The sequence below is a fragment of the Arachis hypogaea genome, chromosome 17 (assembly GCF_003086295.3).
Source record: "Arachis hypogaea cultivar Tifrunner chromosome 17, arahy.Tifrunner.gnm2.J5K5, whole genome shotgun sequence".
NCBI classification, from domain to species: Eukaryota; Viridiplantae; Streptophyta; class Magnoliopsida; order Fabales; family Fabaceae; genus Arachis; species Arachis hypogaea.
Genome location: NC_092052.1, coordinates 80,418,481 through 80,436,765, shown reverse-complemented (window position 1 = coordinate 80,436,765; position 18,285 = coordinate 80,418,481). Strand labels below are relative to the sequence as shown.

General features: G+C 42.1%; 1 non-coding gene across 1 annotated transcript; it reads right to left on the bottom strand.

Moving 5' to 3' along the window:
* Nucleotides 1–17,308: 17,308 nt before the first annotated feature.
* Nucleotides 17,309–17,416, bottom strand: LOC112767531 (small nucleolar RNA R71). The gene has a single exon (XR_003184973.1). It is a non-coding gene; the product is annotated as a small nucleolar RNA R71 (small nucleolar RNA).
* Nucleotides 17,417–18,285: the final 869 nt, after the last annotated feature.

Below are 18,285 nucleotides of genomic sequence, written 5' to 3'. Positions count from 1 at the left end.
GACAGCTCCGGTCGCCATCCACCAGCTAGACACGTCATCTCCGACCAGTATAGAAGATCTCGTCCGAGATTGACCTACAGTTTCAGGTAACCCTCAGAACAGTGATGCTGATCCTTCGTCACCGGAGGGTAGTGGTACCTGCAAGGGACTCCGATGCTTAAGTTAGCAAGGGTATTAAGCAGTTTTTTTGTAAAATCAGAGTATGAGTTATACCTGGGTGCTCCAGTGTATTTATAATGGTGTAGAGTGACCTTTCTGGAGATAAGATAGTTATCTTATCTTATCTTTGAGTGGAGTTATCTTATCTTTAAGGGAACCGCCCTTATCTCTCTAGGCTTGAGCTGCCTTTGGACTTGGGTCGTGTTCCTCTATTTGGGCCTTTTTTTGGGCTTTCCTGGTGATTTGGCCGATCTCTTTGAGAAGAGGCCGGGTAGTTCGGACCTGAAGAGGTCGGTCAACTCAGCCCGGGTCGAACAGCTCGACCCAGGGTATGAACAGTGCCCCTGCTCGAGCGCGGACTTCCTTTTGAGGTCGAGTCCTGGTTTAGGACTTCGATCCTTCTCTGGAGAAGCCGAGCTCGAGCATTGTCGATCACTTTTTGTAGAGCTTCCATTTGAATGCGGAGCGTTTTTCTCACTCCTTTAACTTTGAAAATGCGCATTTCTTGCTTTGGAAAATGCGAGGGTTTTTAATAACCCATTAACTCCTTTTTTCGCCGTTTTTCCCTCTTTTCATTTTGAATTGCCAAAAGACTTTGCTTTCAGTTTTCTCTCTTTTCTTCTTGAAACTCCATTTTTTTCCTTCTATTCTCTGGCTCGCCTGGGACTCTTCGTTTTCGCTTGCTCCCAAGTTTTCACGTCTTCGCGCTTCTCCTTGTTTTCGGAGGTGACTGTTGGCGCTTCGTTCTTTCGAAAGGTGATTGTCTGGCGTGGCCTCGTTGTTGCTTCAATCTCTCAGTGTTTCTCGTCATCCCCTATTTGCAGGTTGGTTTTCTTTCTTCTTCTTTTACTTCCTACGTTGTTCTTTTTCATGCTTGCATTGTTCTATTTTTTGGAAAAGTTTTGATCTTTGCTTGAATTCATGTTGGAAAACTTGAATTTTTTCTGTGTCGTCGTGCTTGATTGTTGCTGTGATGGATGTTTTTGGAGTTCCTTCGACTTATGTATGATCATTGGCGTATTTCCTGATAGTTGCTACTTTTAGGGGTTTTCATTTTGTTACTGCTCCTGATTGTATCCTCTAATTTTGAAGCTTTGGAATAACGAACTGTTTGGAAAAAAAAGGTTGTGTCTTTAGTAATCTCCACTTGGCATGTTGGATGTTTGATAATTCCCTTTGCTGATGGACTGTGAAAAAATGGTAACTTTTGATGACATTTTGTGATTAACTGCTTGAAGTCTCCTTTTTCTTGTTTTTGGGAGGGGGGATGTCGAGACGAAGGCTGTGGATTTTTCCTGAGACCTTGCTTTGTTACTGCCTCCAAAGGATGTCCCTGGACTTTGGGTTGAGTTCTGGGGTATCCTTTTGCTGTTGCTTCTGTCCTGTATGCCTTAGATCGAGTTATATCCGTTTTTGTCCGAGCTATATTCTCGATATGCCCGAGCTATTTGATTAGTAACCACTTTCCTTTTTTTATTACTGTAGGACTTAGTTGACCTATGTCTTCTTGCAAAAATATTATCAAGACATCCTCCAAAGTCCTTGTTCCGGGGGTTACCTGAAACTGTAGGTTGATCTAGGATGAGATATTCTATATTGGTCAGAACTGACGTGTTTGGTTGGTGGATGACGGCCGGAGTGGCTACGTTCGACTTGTTTAACTGATTACGCTGCTAATCCTTTGTCACCGGAGGGTGGGGGTACCTGCAAGGGACTCTGATGCTTAAGTTAGCAAGGGTATTAAGCAGGTTTTTAGTAGAATCAGAGTATGAGTTATACCTGGGTGCTGTAGCGTATTTATAGAGGTGTGATAGTGACCTTTTTAGATAAGATAAGTTAGTTATCTTATCTTATCTTATCTTATCTTTGGGTGAGGTCAGCTTATCTTCAAGGAAACCGCCCTTCTCTCTGTAGGCTTGGGCTGCCTTTAAATTGGGTTGTGTTCCTTCGTTTGGGCCTTCTTGGGTCTCTGTGGCGTTTTGTCCGAGCTCTTTAAGATGAGGTCGGATAGTCTGACCTGAAGAGGTCGGTCAGCTTGTCGCTAAACATTCCAGGTATGACAGCTTGACCCAGGGTATGAACAGTCCCTAAGGGCATGTCTAAGTGGTTGGACTCCCTCGTCCGGATGTGTGTTTCGGTGGTTAACTCTGAATACTGCGTGGAGCTTAGAAAATATCACCGGATCTGTAGTAGTAGAGATCAGGAGAAGAACTACGAGTTGGTAGCGCCTGACTCTGACGAGAGGGTTTGCTTCCCTTCTTTGACCCAAGGAGAATGCCCCTTCTTTTATGCTTACGACTACTTTTTTAGCCAAATGAACATTATCCTTTCTTTTACCTCTTTCGAGACCGATTTGCTGTGCTCATGTAATGTAGCTCCGTCCCAGATCCATCCAAACTCCTGGGGCTTTATTAAGATTTTTTAGTTGCTTTGCTAAGAATTGGATGTCAAGCCTTCTCAAACTCTCTTTCTTTACCTCTTTCTTTACTCCGGTCAGCTTGTCGCTAAACATCTCGGGTCGGACAGCTTGACCTAGGGTATGAACAGTGCCCCTGCTCGAGCTCGGTCTTTCTTTTTTGAGGTCGAGTCCTAGTTTTTAGGACTTCGGTCCTTTTCTGGTGATGCCGAACTCGAGCTTCTTGTTGACTTCATTTTTGTATCGTTCTCCTTTTTGAATGTGGAACGTTTTCTTTTCCTTTCTTCTAAAAGCGCGCGCTTTTACATTAGCGCTGTAGCCTTGGGAATGTGCCAGGGTTTAATACCCTCATTAATTAATTGTTAATGCTCTATTTTTCTTGGCTCTTTTATTTTGAATTTTGCACTCAAGAAACGGTTTTTTCTTTTTTCTATAACTCCCCCTCTTTTCTTTCTGTTATTCTGTTTTGCCTGAAGCTTGTGTTTCTCCGTGACGCTTTGTCTTGGTACTTTGTTGTTGCTTTGCTTAGGAGACGGTTTCCAAGCTTTGTTGCTCCGGTTTTTGACTTTCCTCATAATCTTTCTCTAGGTTGGTTCTACTTTCCTGTTTCTTTACTTCTTTCGTCGTTTTGCCTTTGGTTTTTTATAAAGTTTTGATTTTTCTCTTGAAGTGCATTCTTGGAAAATCTGAATCTTTTCGTATCACTGTACGCATGCTTGTTTACTATTTAGGGATTTTTCTTGCTTTTGAAATGATCCCTTTGTATTCTGCTTTTTCTCTAAAGATTATTCCTTTGATGTTTTCTGTCATGCTGATAGCTTTGCTGATGAATTTCGTAAAAGATAGCAATTTTTTCTGATGGCTCATTTTAGTTTTCTTCGTGTTGTTTTGCCTTTCTGGGGAGAATTTATTTCTCTGAAAAAGGTGACGTCTTTGATGAATTTCTTCTTGATATGTTTTGCTATTTGTTTGCTGATAAGCTGAGACTGTGAATTTGGAAGGTAGCTATTTCGATTCTGTTTGATTTGTAACTTTCTGGGGATGTTGCGTTTTTGAAAAAGGTTTTTTCTTTGCCTTTGCTGCGAGTTTCGTTGGGACGTTAGTCTTGTAGGTTTTCCTGAATCCTTGTTTCCTGACTGCCTCCAAAGGATGCCCTTGGATCTTTTTGGTGTAGGTCTTGGGGTTTCCTTTTATCGCTTGTACTGTGCTAGATTATGTTGGCAGAGTTGTTTTGACTTCTTCCGAGATATTTTTAGTAATCCAATCTTCCTTTCTTGTTTGTAGGACTAGTTGGCCATGTCTTCTCGCAAAAATATTGTCGAGGCGTCTTCTAAGGTTCCCGAGGGAATGTCTGATTGGTTGGACTCCCTAGTGTTGCTGTGTGTTTCTTTAGCCAATCCTGAATTTTGCGTAGAGCTTAAAAAACATCACCGTCTATGCAAGAGTAGAGATCAAGAGAGAAATTATGAATTGGTGGCACCTGACTCCGAGGAGAGGGTTTGGTTCCCTGTCCCGACCCAAGGGGAGCGCCCTTTCTTTTATGCTTACGACTATTTTTTCAGCCAGTTGGACATCACTTTTTCGTCCCAGCTTCATCCGAACTCCTGGGGCTTTATTAAGATTTTTCAGCTTCTTTGCCAGGAATTGGATGTTACCCCCTCTCAAACTCTTTTCCTTTATTTGTTTGTTTTAACTAAGCCCGGGATTTCTTCGAAAAAGAAAGCCTCGTGGGTTTCTTTTAGATCTGCACAGGGACATAAGGTTTTTACCATGTATGAAGAGTCCTTTAGGGACATCAAGAATTATTTCTTCAAGGTTCGAGCTGTTGAGGGAGCTCGCCCCTTTTTTCTGGAAGCGAATGATGAGCCATCCTTTCATCTGCATTGGCAGCAGAATGTAGTAGTATCCCGATATACATGGGAAATGCTCGACGAGATTGAGCAGGCTTTTGTAACAGTTTTGGAGGACCTTTGGGGGGAACCTCCTCATTTAGATACTAAAAAATCCTTGGGGGACCCCTCCCTTGTTCGAACTGCATTGGGTATTACTTGATATATATTGCTTCTTATTTTTACTTTGCTTTCTTTTTTTTCATGGTCTGTAAAACTATTGGTTTATATTTTACTGAGATGGCCAAGAATAATGATGCGATGAAAGCTTTCAAGAAGGCGAGAAAGGCTGCTGCCGCTCAGAACATCTCAGCCAATACATATGGGAAAGGGTCTTCTCAGGTGACGTCGAAACCGTCCGTGCCGAGCTCTCCCGGCCCGAGGAGAATGATCCCTACTCCTCGAGTCCGTGTAGTGGATCCTCCGCAGTCTTCTGCTGCTGCTGCATCTTCTCCTCTGATCGTTTCCCCTTCCAAAAGACCTCTAACTGTTGAACCGTTCAATCTGGATGCCTCTGATTTCGACGTTGTTGGGTTTGTCGACCAGCAGATCGGTCCTTATGATGCCCTCCCCATGTATGATGTATCACTGCTTCACCATTTAGACTTTATAACTCGGAGTAGCATCAAGATGGCACACAAGGAGGCGGCCTTATATCGGACTTCCCAAGATCTTCCTCTTCATGCTACGAAGGCCTTTATGGAAGAGGCCAAATTGGAGTTCGATCGGATAAAGGGTTTGAAGGAGGAGCTCGAGGTGAAGGTGACCAAGCTAGAGAAAGTGTTAGAGAGTGGGAAGGCTAGTTCTATTGCCTTGGCAGCTTCTGTAAAGTTGGCTGAAGACACAGCTTTGAGGCACAAGGATAGCTATGTTATGGCCTACAGGGAGGTGATGCGTTTCAGGGAGGAGTTGGAGTCTGCCCGGGTTGATTTTGCCGAGCTCCAGGGTCATCTTGTAGGCAGCGTAAATGCTGCTTATGAGAACCTGAAGGAGCAGGTTCAAGTTCTTGCACCTGAGGCCAACCTTACTCTCTTAAGTCTCGATAATGTTGTAAAGGATGGCAAGATTGTCCCTGACGATCCTGATGACGATGATGTTGAACCCCCCCGTGCCTGCCGCTAAGACTTCAGCTGGGCCGACTTCTTCGGCTCCTTCCTCCGAGACTGGTCATCCTGAATTGGAACCGGATTGTCAGATCTTGAACAGAGATGACGGGACAGTGGACGCAGTGCCTCTTCAGACTTGCCCTCCTTTGCCTCATGCTGCTAAGAAGACTTTGGATCCTCAATGAATTTTCTAGATGTTTGTGTGTATTACCCGGTTTGTGGGCTTTTTGAACTATTTATGTTCCGACCTTTGCTACATTCCTGGTTGCTTGTTTAGCAGCTTTCTTTCGAAAAACAAATTGATTTCCAAGCCCTTGGGGCTAGTTTTGGTAGCCTCTTGAGCTTGTTATTATTATAACTTGTTTTTTTCGTAACATGTTTGTCTATACTCGTCTCGGTACCTTTCTAGGTGTTTGGAATTTTCGTTGTCTGACTTCTTTGGCTTGATTTCTTGGCCTGACATTATTTCTAGTAATTCGCTTTATTTGGACCTTACTCATGTCTTCATTAGGAATTACTTTGTATATCACCAAGGTTTTTGGGAGGCCGATTTTATCATGTTGGTTTTGTCCAAGTTGTTGTTAGTAATCCTCTTTGTTGAACCTTGTTCAGGACTCTTTCAAGGATTACTTTTGTGATCTCTTGTTTTGGGCTGACTTCATCATGTCGGGCCCTTCTGAGTTATTTTTGTAATCCTCTTCCTTGGACCTTGTTCAGGTCTCTTTCAGGGATTACTTATATAACTTTTGTGTTTTGGGCCGACTTCGTCATGTCGGGCCCTTCTAAGTTATTTTTGTAATCCTCTTCCATGGACCTTGTTCAGGTCTCTTTCAGGGATTACTTATATAACTTTTGTGTTTTGGGCCGACTTTGTCATGTCGGGCCCTTCTAAGTTATTTTTGTAATCCTCTTCCATGGACCTTGTTCAGGTCTCTTTTAGGGATTACTTATATAACTTTTATATTTTGGGCCGACTTCGTCATGTCGGGCCCTTCTAAGTTATTTTTGTAATCCTCTTTTTTGGACCTTGTTCAGGTCTCTTTCAGGGATTACTTTTATAACTTTTATGTTTTGGGCCGACTTCGTCATGTTGGGCCCTTCTGAGTTATTTTTGTAATCCTCTTTCTTGGACCTTGTTCAGGTCTCTTTTAGGGATTACTTTTATAACTTTTATGTTTTGGGCCGACTTCGTCATGTCGGGCCCTTCTGAGTTATTTTTGTAATCCTCTTTCTTGGACCTTGTTCAGGTCTCCTTCAAGGATTACTTTTATAACTTTTATGTTTTGGGCCGACTTTGTTATGTCGGGCCATTCTATGTTATAGTAATCCTCTTTTATAGGGCTGGCCAGACCTCTTTCCAGGGATTTAGTTATAACTTTGGTTATTGCGACTGGTCCAACTTCTTAACGTCGGCCAGTCTTTATGTTATTATTTAGCAATCCATTTTATTAAGACCTCGTCAGGTCCTTTCTCTGGATCACTTTCGATAACTTCTTGCATTATTCTGTTTTCATCTTTGCCGATTTGTAGAAATTGGGTTCAATCCTTATTTGGTCGACCTTTTGATGACTTTGGTTTTCATCTCTGTTGGTCTTTATCGTGATCGTGCAGTGAATTTGATTTTCACTTTCTGCCGATCTGTTGCTTTATAATCGGATGATGAATGTTTTAGATTAATGCGGCTTGAGATTTGTAGAAATTCTAAACATATTTTATTCAAAAGAAAATGCAAATATATACATGTGGGAGTTTTTATCCCTTTATGTCGGATAATTTGTAGGTCTTGGCTTGGTGCCTCATTAAAAAACCTTTTCAGGAAAAAGAGTGCGCCTTATGCTAAGATCCTTTATCATCCCTAACTATAGTACCTTCTTAGGTTGCTGGCATGCCACGACCTGGGAAGCCCTCGTCCATCGAGTTTGGACAGTCTGTAGTAGCCTTTCCCAAGTACTTCTACGACTCGGTAGGGTCCTTTCCAGTTTGCTACCAGTTTTCCTTCTCCAGGTCGAGTTGTTCCGATATCATTTCAGATTAGGATGAGGTCGTTCTCAGCGAAACCTCGTGGCACTACCTTTTGATTATATCTCGAAGCCATTCGACGCTTTAGTGCTTCTTCCCTGATCTGAGCTCTTTTTTGGACTTCCGGAAGTAGGTCGAGTTCTTCCCTTTGAAGTTGGGAGTTGGCTTCTTCATTATAGTGGATCACTCTAGGCGATCCTTCTTCGATTTCTACTAGAATCATTGCCTCCGCTCCGTACGCTAATCGGAAGGGTGATTCCTTTGTGGTGGAATGCGGCGTTGTTCGATATGCCCATAGGACTTGTGGGAGCTCTTCAGCCCAGGCTCCCTTTGCGTCCTGTAATCTCCATTTTAGTCCGGTCAGTATGACCTTGTTGGCAGCTTCGGCTTGTCCATTGGCTTGGGGATGTTCTACGGAAGTGAACTGGTGTTTTATGTTCAAGTCGGCCACTAACTTTCTGAAGCCTGCATCTGTGAATTGGGTGCCATTGTCTGTTTGATGGAGTATGGAACCCCAAACCTTGTGACAATATTCCTATATAGGAATTTTCAACTTCTTTGAGCAGTGGCGTTGGCTAGGGGTTCTGCCTCAATCCACTTTGTGAAATAGTCTACCCCTACTATGAGGAATTTAACTTATCCCGATCCCTGAGGGAAGGGTCCGAGAAGGTCGAGTCCCCATTTTGCGAATGGCCAAGGTGAGGTCACGCTGATGAGCTCCTCTAGCGGGGCGATGTGAAAGTTGGCATGTTTTTTACATGGTGGACATGTCTTTACGAACTCTGCGGCCTCATTTTGTAGAGTTGGCCAATAAAATCCTGCCTGGAGTACTTTTTTGGTAAGTGCTTGCGTTCCGAGATGGTTGCCACAAATGCCACTGTGTATTTCTTCTAGAACATCCCTTGTATTGGAAGTCGGCACACATTTTAACAATGGTATTGAAATTACTCTTTTGTATAGAGTATTATTTATGATAGTGTAGTATTGTACCTCCCGTTTTAACCTCTTTGCCTCCTTTTCATCTGTGGGGAGTGTTTCGATTTTGGGGTAGTTAATTATGGGAGTCATCCATCCTTGATCCTGACCAGTTATGGCTAGGATTTTTTCTTCTTCCGAGGTTGACGGAAAATGCAGCATTTCTTGGATGAGGCTTCTATTGTTGCCCACTGGTTTGGTGCTGGCTAGTTTTGAGAGTGCGTCGGCTCGGGCATTCTGTTCTTGGAGGATGTGACGGACTTTATATTCTCCGAGTTGTCCGAGCTGTACCCTAGTTTTGTCCAAATATTTTTTCATGGTGGGATCTTTGACTTGGTAGTTTCCTGCTATTTGTGAAGTAACTACTTGCGAGTCGCTGAAGATGATAAGCTTTTGAGCTCCAACCTCCCTAGCCAGCTTCAAACCATCTAGTAGTGCCTCATATTCTGCTTGGTTGTTTTAGGCAGGGAACCCGGATTTGAGGGAGAGTTCGATTTGGGTTCCTTGGTCGCTTTCAATTATCACACATGCGCCGCTTCCAGTTTTATTTGAGGAACCGTCCACGTAGAGACTCCATTCTGTGGGGGTTCCGGGGTGTCTGTAAATTCTGCGATGAAGTCGGCCAAGTATTGTGATTTGATGGCTGTCCGAGCTTCGTATTGAAGATCAAATTCGGACAACTCGACTGCCCATTGCAAAATTCTGCCTGCTAGGTCTGTTTTCTGCAAAATCCCTTTTATAGGCTGGCTAGTCCGAACCCTAATGGTGTGGGCTTGGAAGTATTGACGAAGTCGTCGAGATGTTAGTATGAGCGCGTATGCAAATTTTTCTATTTTTTGGTAGTTCAGCTCGGATCCTTGTAATGCTTTACTGATGAAGTATATGGGTTGTTGCCCCCTGTCGTCTTCTCGAACTAGTGCTGAGGCTACTGCCTGACTTCCTATTGTGAGGTACAATATGAGTGGTTCTCCTTCCCGTGGCCAAGTTAGGATAGGTGGTTGTCCTAGGAATCTTTTGAAATCTTGGAAGGCTTGCTCGCACTCCGTTGTCCATTCGATCTTCTTTCCCTTCCTTAGAGTAACGTAGAAGGGGAGAGATCTTATTGCCGATCCGGCTAGAAATCCGGACAAGGCTGCCAACCTCCCGTTGAGTTGTTGTACCTCTTTGACACAAGTCGGGCTCTTCATGTCGAGTATGGCCCGGCATTTATCCGGATTTGCCTCTATTCCTCTTTGTGTAAGCATAAAACCCAAGAATTTGCTAGCTTCTACTGCGAAGGTGCATTTTGCAGGATTGAGTCGCATGCCATGCCTTCTTATAGTGTCGAACACTTGGGTCAGGTCGGATAATAGCGTCTCCTCACTTTGTGTCTTTATTAACATGTCGTCCACATAGACTTCCATGATTTTTCCGATGTGATCAGTAAAGATCTTATTCATTAATATCTAATAAGTAGCTCCCGCATTTTAAGTCTAAAAGGCATGACGATGTAGCAGTAGTTTGCTTTTGGGGTTAAGAATGAAGTTTTTTCTTGGTCGGGTGGATACGTTGGGATTTCGTTGTATCCCAAATATGCGTCCATAAACGAGAGGTATTTATATCCAGAGGAGGCATCTACCAGAGCGTCGATACTTGGGAGTGGATAAGGATCTTTTGGGCAGGCTTTGTTGAGATCAGTGTAGTCGGTGCACATTCGCCACTTCCCATTTGATTTTTTCACCAAGACGACGTTAGCTAGCCATAGTGGATACTTGACTTCTCTTATGAATCCTGCTTCTAGTAGAGCTTGTACCTGCTCTTCCACAGCTTGGGATCATTCTGGCCCGAGCTTTCTTCGCCTTTGTTGTACTGGCCGAGATCCTGGGTAGACCGCCAACTTGTGGCACATTAATTTGGAGTCTATGCCCGGCATGTCTGCAGCCTTCCATGCAAAGAGGTCGACATTATCTCGTAAGAACTGTACGATTGATTCTTTTATGTCTCCCTTTAGGTTCGTACCAATATTGGTTGTTTTGTCTGGGATATCTCCGATCTGGACTTTTTCTATTTCACCTTCGGGTTGTGGCGGAGTTCTTCCCGCCTCTGAACTCCACCGAGTTCGATTGTGTGGAATTCTTCTCCTCTGCCTCTGAGGTTTAGACTTTCGTTGTAACAGTGGCGCGCCATCTTCTGGTCTGCTTTTATTGTAGCTATCCCTTCTGCAGTTGGGAATTTCATGCACAGATGTGGAGTCGAGACTATTGCGCCGAGCTGATTCAATGTTGTCCGACCTATTAGGGCATTGTAGGTTGAGCTCACGTCGACCACGATGTAGTCTATCTTGAGTGTTTTTGATTGGTTCCCTTTCCCGAAGGTTGTGTGTAGTGATATATATCCAAGTGGTTGAACTGGGGTGTCTCCCAGTCTGAACAGACTGTTTGGATATGCTCTAAGTTCTTTTTCTTCTAGGCCGAGCTTGTCAAAGGCAGTTTTGAACAAGATGTCGGTGGAGCTCCCTTGGTCTATCAGGGTGCGATGGAGATTTGTGTTCGCTAGTATAATTGTGATGACCCTGGGATCGTCGTGTCCTAAGATGATACCAGATGCATCTTCTTTGGTGAAAGTAATTGCAGGGATGTTGGGTGTTTCCTCTTTCCCCTCAACATGATACACTTCTTTAAGGTATCTTTTGCGAGATGATTTGGAGATTCCTCCTCCCGCAAATCCACCGTGTATCATATGGACGTGTCTTTCTGGTGTACGTGGTGATCGCTCTGTTCGTTCGACATCTTCGTCCCTTCTTCTTTTTCTTTGCTCATCGTCCCGGGTGGCCAAATACCGATCTAGTTTTCCCTCTTTTACTAGTTTTTCTATGATATTTTTTACGTCAAAACATTCGTTGGTGGAATGCCTGCGGATTCGATGGTATTCACAATATTCGGTCCGATTTCCTCCTCCTTTTTTTCCTTTGAGTGGTCGAGTTAGGGGTATTTTTTTAGTGTGGCAGACTTTTCTATAGACGTCCACAAGGGACACCCGAAGAGGGGTGTAATTGTGGTATTTTGTTATTTTTTCCCCATGTCGATCCTCCCTATTTTCGGACTCTTTATCCTTGTCCCAGGAGGGTTAGGTGAATCCGGATTTTGAGGTCTCTCCTAGTCGAGAATTTTTCTCCATGTTGATGTATTTCTCCACTCGTTCTTGCACTTCGTTCAGAGATGTGGGGTATTTTTTTTATATAGATTGGCTAAAAGGTCCCTCTCGCAGGCCATTGATGAGGCCCATGATAGCGGCCTCTGTTGGTAGGCTTTGTATGTCTAGGCATGTTTTGTTGAATCTTCCATGTAGTTGCGAAGACTTTTTCGATCTCCTTGCTTGATTCCTAGTAGACTTGGGGCATGTTTAGCCTTATCTTTTTACATGGAGAATCTGGCTAGAAATTTCTTGGCTAAGTCGTCGAAGCTTGAGATGGACCTAGGAGGTAAATTGTCGAACCATCTAATTGTTGTCTTTGTTAGAGTAGTTGGAAAGGCTTTGCAGCGAACTGCATCTGAGGTAACGGTGAGGTATATTCTACTTCTGAAATTGCTGAGATGATGGCCGGGATCTGTAGTGCCATCGTACAAAGTCATATCCGAGAGCTTAAAGTCTTTTGGGATTTTGGTCTTCATGATCTCCTTGGTAAATGGATCTTGGTCCTTGCAGGAGCTATCCTCATGAGAGGATCGATTAGCTTTGGCCTTGAGATCAGCTTCGATTTTTAGGAGTTTGTCCTCCAATTCCCGGCGTCGTCTTATTTCCCATTGTAGGTTTTTCTCAGCTTCTCGTTGATGTTCTGCCCCTTTTTCGAGTTGCTTCAAGCGATCTTGAAGTGCCCCCACGGCTTCCACAGTCGGTGAATCGGTGTTTTTGTTAGGTTGAGGAGTATCTTTTGATGTAGTGTCCGCGTTCTTGTGCAGCATTCTATCTTCCAGATCTGAATCGTGATCGTTGTCATGGTCGTCCGCCATGGTGATGGGATGACTTCCGGGTCCCCGACAACGGCGCCAATGTTCCGGGGGTTACCTGAAACTGTAGGTGATCTCGGATGAGATCTTCTATATTGGTCGAAACTGACGTGTCCAGTTGGTGGATGACGGCCGGAGTGGCTGCGTCCGACTTGTTGGACTGATTACGCTGCTGATCCTTTGTCACCGGAGGGTGGGGGTACCTGCAAGGGACTCTGATGCTTAAGTTAGCAAGGGTATTAAGTAGGTTTTTAGTAGAATCAGAGTATGAGTTATACCTGGGTGCTCCAGCATATTTATAGAGGTGTGATAGTGACCTTTTTAGATAAGATAAGTTAGTTATCTTATCTTATCTTATCTTATCTTTGGGTGAGGTCAGCTTATCTTCAAGGGAACCGCCCTTCTCTCTGTAGGCATGGGCTGCCTTTAGATTAGGCTGTGTTCCTTCGTTTGGGCCTTCTTGGGCCTCTGTGGCGTTTTGTCCGAGCTCTTTAAGAAGAGGTCAGATAGTCTGACCTGAAAAGGTCAGTTAGCTTGTCACTAAACATCCCGGGTCGGACAGCTTGACCCAGGGTATGAACAGTCCCTGAGGGCATGTCTGAGTGGCTGGACTCCCTCGTCTTGATGTGTGTTTCGGTGGTTAACTCTGAATACTGCGTGGAGCTTAGAAAACATCACCGGATCTGTAGTAGTAGGGATCAGCAGAAGAACTACGAGTTGGTAGCGCCTAACTCTGACGAGAGGGTTTGCTTCCCTTCTCTGACCCAGGGAGAACGCCCCTTCTTTTATGGTTACGACTACTTTTTTAGCCAAATGAACATTATCCTTTCTTTTACCTCTTTCGAGACCGATTTGCTGTGGTCATGTAATGTAACTCCGTCCCAGATCCATCCGAACTCCTGGGGCTTTATTAAGATTTTTCAGTTGCTTTGCCAAGAATTAGATGTCAAGCCTTCTCAAACTCACTTTCTTTACCTCTTTGTTTTGACTAAGCCTGGGATCTTGATGAGCGGATAATTTATACGCTTTTTGGCACTATTTTTAGTATGTTTTTAGTATATTTTAGTTACTTTTTATTATGTTTTTATTAGTTTTTAAATAAAAATCACTCTTCTGGACTTTACTATGAGTTTGTGTGTTTTTCTGTGATTTCAGGTATTTTCTGGCTGAAATTGAGGGACCTGAGCAAAAATCTGATTCAGAGGCTGAAAAAGGACTGCAGATGCTGTTGGATTCTGACCTTCCTGCACTCAAAGTGGATTTTCTGGAGCTACAGAAGCCCAATTGGCGCGCTCTCAATTGCGTTGGAAAGTAGACATCCTGGGCTTTCCAGCAATATATAATAGTCTATACTTTGCCCAAGATTTGATGGCCCGAACCACCGCTCTAAGTCAGCTCAAGAATTCTGGCGTTTAACTCCAAAACTAGCACAAAAGTTGGAGTTAAACGCCCAAAATGGCACAAAAGCTGGCGTTTAACTCCAAGAAAAGTCTCTACACATGGAAGCTTCAATTCTCAGCCCAAGCACACACCAAGTGGGCCCGGAAGAAGATTTCTGCATTAATTACTGATTTCTGTTAACCCTAGGCTACTAGTTATCTATAAATAGGACCTTTTGCTATTGTATTTTCATCTTTTGATCATCCTGGAATCATGTTTTGATGATTAAACCATCTCTGAGAGGCTGGCTATTCGGCCATGCCTAGACCTTGTTCTTATGTATTTTCAACGGTGGAGTTTCTACACACCATAGATTAAGGTGTGGAGCTCTGCTATTCTTCATGAATTAATACAAAGTACTATTGTTTTTCTATTCAACTCAAGTCTATTTCTTCTCCAAGATATTCATTCGTTCTTCAACTTGATTAATGTGATGATCCGTGACACTCATCATCATTCTCACCTATGAACATGTGCATGACAACCACCTCTGTTCTACTAGCAATGGCTTGAATGCGTATCTCTTGGGTTTCTAATCTCAGATTGGAACCTTCGTGGTATAGGCTAGAATTATGGCGGCCATTCCTGAGATCCGGAACGTCTAAACCTTGTCTGTGGTATTCTGAGTAGGATCTGGGAAGGGATGACTGTGACGAGCTTCAAACTCCTGATTGTGGGGCGTGTGACAGACGCAAAAGGATCAATGGATCCTATTCCGACATGATCGAGAATCGACAGATGATTAGCCGTGCAGTGACAACGCATTTGGAACGTTTTCACTGAGTGATGCCCAACATAAAGCTTGCCATGGAAAGGAGTATGAATAATTGGAAGAAGGCAATAAGAAAGCAGAGGTCCAGGAGGAACAAAGCATCTTCATACGCTTATCTGAAATTCCAACCAAAGAATTACATAAGTATCTCTATCTTTATCTTATGTTTTATTCATCTTTTAATTATCAATTCTCCATCACCATTTGAATCTTCCTGACTGAGATTTACAAGATGACCATAGCTTGCTTCAAGCCGACAGTCTCCATGGGATCGACCCTTACTCATGTAAGGTATTACTTGGACGACCCAGTGCACTTGCTGGTTAGTTGTGCGGAATTGTGACAAAGTGTGATTCATGTTTAAGAGCTCCAAATCCTTTGGCGCCATTGTTGATGATCACAATTTCGTGCACCAAGTTTTTGGCGCCGTTGCCGGGGATTGTTCGAGTTTGGACAACTGACGGTTCATCTTGTTGCTTAGATTAGGTACTTTACAGAATTTTTAAGAATGGATTCTAGAGTTTCAAGGTGATGTACTTATCATCACAAAAGCTGATTGGTTCTCATCAATTTAGCTGCTGAATGTAATGTCCTGCTGAAGCTTGGCCAACCATGTCTAATCTTTTTAGACTGAAGCTTTAGACTAATATTGCATGATTCCTGGAATTCTTATTAAAAGTTTTGAATCTCTTTATTTTCTTTTCCATATAAGTTTCGAAAATCACAAAAAAATTTATAAAACTATAAAAATCAAAAATATTTTATGTTTCTTGTTTGAGTCTAGTATCAATTTTTAAGTTTGGTGTCAATTGCATGACTTTCTTCTTCTTGCATTTTTTGAATTTATACATATTGTTCTTCATTGATCTTCAAGTTGTTCTAGATGATTTCATTGCTCTGATCTTTAAATTCTCTTGTTTTGTGAGTTTTGTTGTTTCTCATATGCATTCTCAATTTGTTAGTGTCTCCTATATGAAAATTTTTAAGTTTAGTATCCTGCATGCATTGTTTATTTGATCTTAGTTGCATTTTTTTTATTATTTCTCATCATCAAAAAAAAATTCAAAAAATTTTCAAAACTATGTCTTTTGAAGTCAATAATACAGAGAATTGAAGATTCAGAACATTCAGTAGAGGAATCAAACAGAAAAAGCTGGGCGTTCAAAACGCCCAGTGAAGAAGGCAAACCGGCGTTTAAACGCCAGCCAGGGTACCTGGCTTGGCGTTTAACGCCCAAAAAGGTAGAGTTTTGGGCGTTAAATGCCAGAATGGATGTCATTCTGGGCGTTTAACGCCAGGATGACACTAGAGGGAACATTTTGTTTTTAATTCAAATTTTTTTCAAATCTTCATAATTTTTCAAAATCAAATCTTTTTCAAATCATATCTTTTCAATCATATCTCTTCAAAATCAATTTCTTGCCATTTTTTTATTTATTACTATTTTCGTGCTAAAATTAATGATTTACTTCAAAATTTTCAAGTTGTTACTTGCCTATTAAGAAAGGATCAAATTTTAAATTTTAAGAATCATATCTTTTACTTTCTTGTTAGTCAAGTAATCAACTTTAATTTTAAAACTTTCTCTTTTTTTAATTTGATTCTCAATCATATCTTTTCAATCATATTTTTTTCAATCACATCTTTTTCAAAATTAATTTTCAATCATATCTTTTTGATTTCTAATTTCAAAATATTTTTCAAAATCACTTAATTTCTTTCCCAAACTTAATATTTGAAAATCTCAATCAAATTTTCAAAATTTTCTTTTTATTATTTCAAAATCTTTTTAATTTATTTTCGAAAATTCTTCCCCTTTCTTCACATCCTTCTATTTAAGGGACTAACACTCCTCCTCAAGGTGCAATTCGAACCTATTTCTTTAATAAGTTCGAATTCTCTCATCTCTACCTCCTCCTTCTATTCTTCTTTTCCTCTGACACCTCAAGGAATCTCTATACTGTAACATAGAGGATTCCCTACTTTCTTGTTCTCTTCTCTTTCATATGAGCAGGAACAAAGATAAAGGCATACTTGTTCAAACTGATCCTGAACCTGAAAGGACCTTGAAGAGAAAGCTAAAATAAGCTAAAGCACAATTCTCTCTAGAGGGCCTAACAGAGCTTTTCGAGGAAGAAGAAACCATGGCAGCCGAAAACAACAATGCCAACAATGCAAGGAAGGTGCTTGGTGACTTTACTGCACCTACTCCCGACTTCTATGGGAGAAGCATCTCAATCCCTACCATTGGAACAAAAAACTTTGTGCTTAAGCCTCAATTAGTTTCTCTAATGCAACAGAATTGCAAGTTTCTTGGACTTCCATTGGAAGATCCTCATCAGTTCTTAGCTGAATTCTTGCAAATCTGTGACACTGTCAAGACCAATGGGGTTGACCCTGAAGTTTACAGACTTATGCTTTTTCCTTTTGCTGTAAGAGACAGAGCTAGGACAAGGTTGGATTCACAACCTAAAGAAAGCCTGAACTCTTGGGAAAAGCTAGTTAATGCCTTCTTGGCAAAGTTCTTTCCACCTCAAAAATTAAGCAAGCTTAGAGTGGAAGTCCAAACCTTCAGACAGAAGGAAGGTGAATCCCTCTATGAAGCTTGGGAAAGATACAAGCAATTGATCAGAAGATGTCCTTCTGACATGCTTTCTGAATGGAGCATCATAGGAATTTTCTATGATGGTCTGTCTGAACTATCCAAGATGTCATTGGATAGCTCTGCTGGAGGATCTCTTCATTTGAAGAAGACGCCTACAGAAGCTCAGGAACTCATTGAAATGGTTGCAAATAACCAATTCATGTACACTTCTGAAAGGAATCTTGTGAATAATGGGATAGCTCAGAAGAAAGGAGTTCTTGAGATTGATACTCTGAATGCCATATTAGCTCAGAATAAAATATTGACCCAACAAGTCAATATGATTTCTCAGAGTCTGTCTGGAATGCAAGCAGCAATAGGCAGTACTAAGGAAGCTTCCTCTGAAGAAGAAGCTTATGATCTTGAGAACCCAACAATGGAAGAGGTGAATTACATGGGAGAACCCTATGGAAACACCTATAATCCTTCATGGAGAAATCATCCAAATCTCTCATGGAAGGATCAACAGAGACCTCAACAAGGTTTGAACAACAATAATGGTGGAAGAAACAGGTTTAGCAATAGCAAACCTTTTCCATCATCTTCTCAGCAACAGACAGAGAATTCTAAGCAAAGCCACTCTGACTTAGCAACAATAGTCTCTGATCTAATCAAAACCACTCAAAGTTTCATGACTGAAACAAGGTCCTCCATTAGAAGTTTGGAGGCACAAGTGGGTCAGCTGAGTAAGAAAATTACCGAACTCCCTCCTAGTACTCTCCCAAGCAATACAGAAGAGAATCCAAAGAGAGAGTGCAAGACCATAATCATAACCCACACGGCCGAACCTGGAGAGGAGGAAGAGGCAGTGATCTCTACTGAGGAAGACCTCAATGGACGTCCACTGACCTCCATGGAATTCCCTAATGAGGAACCATG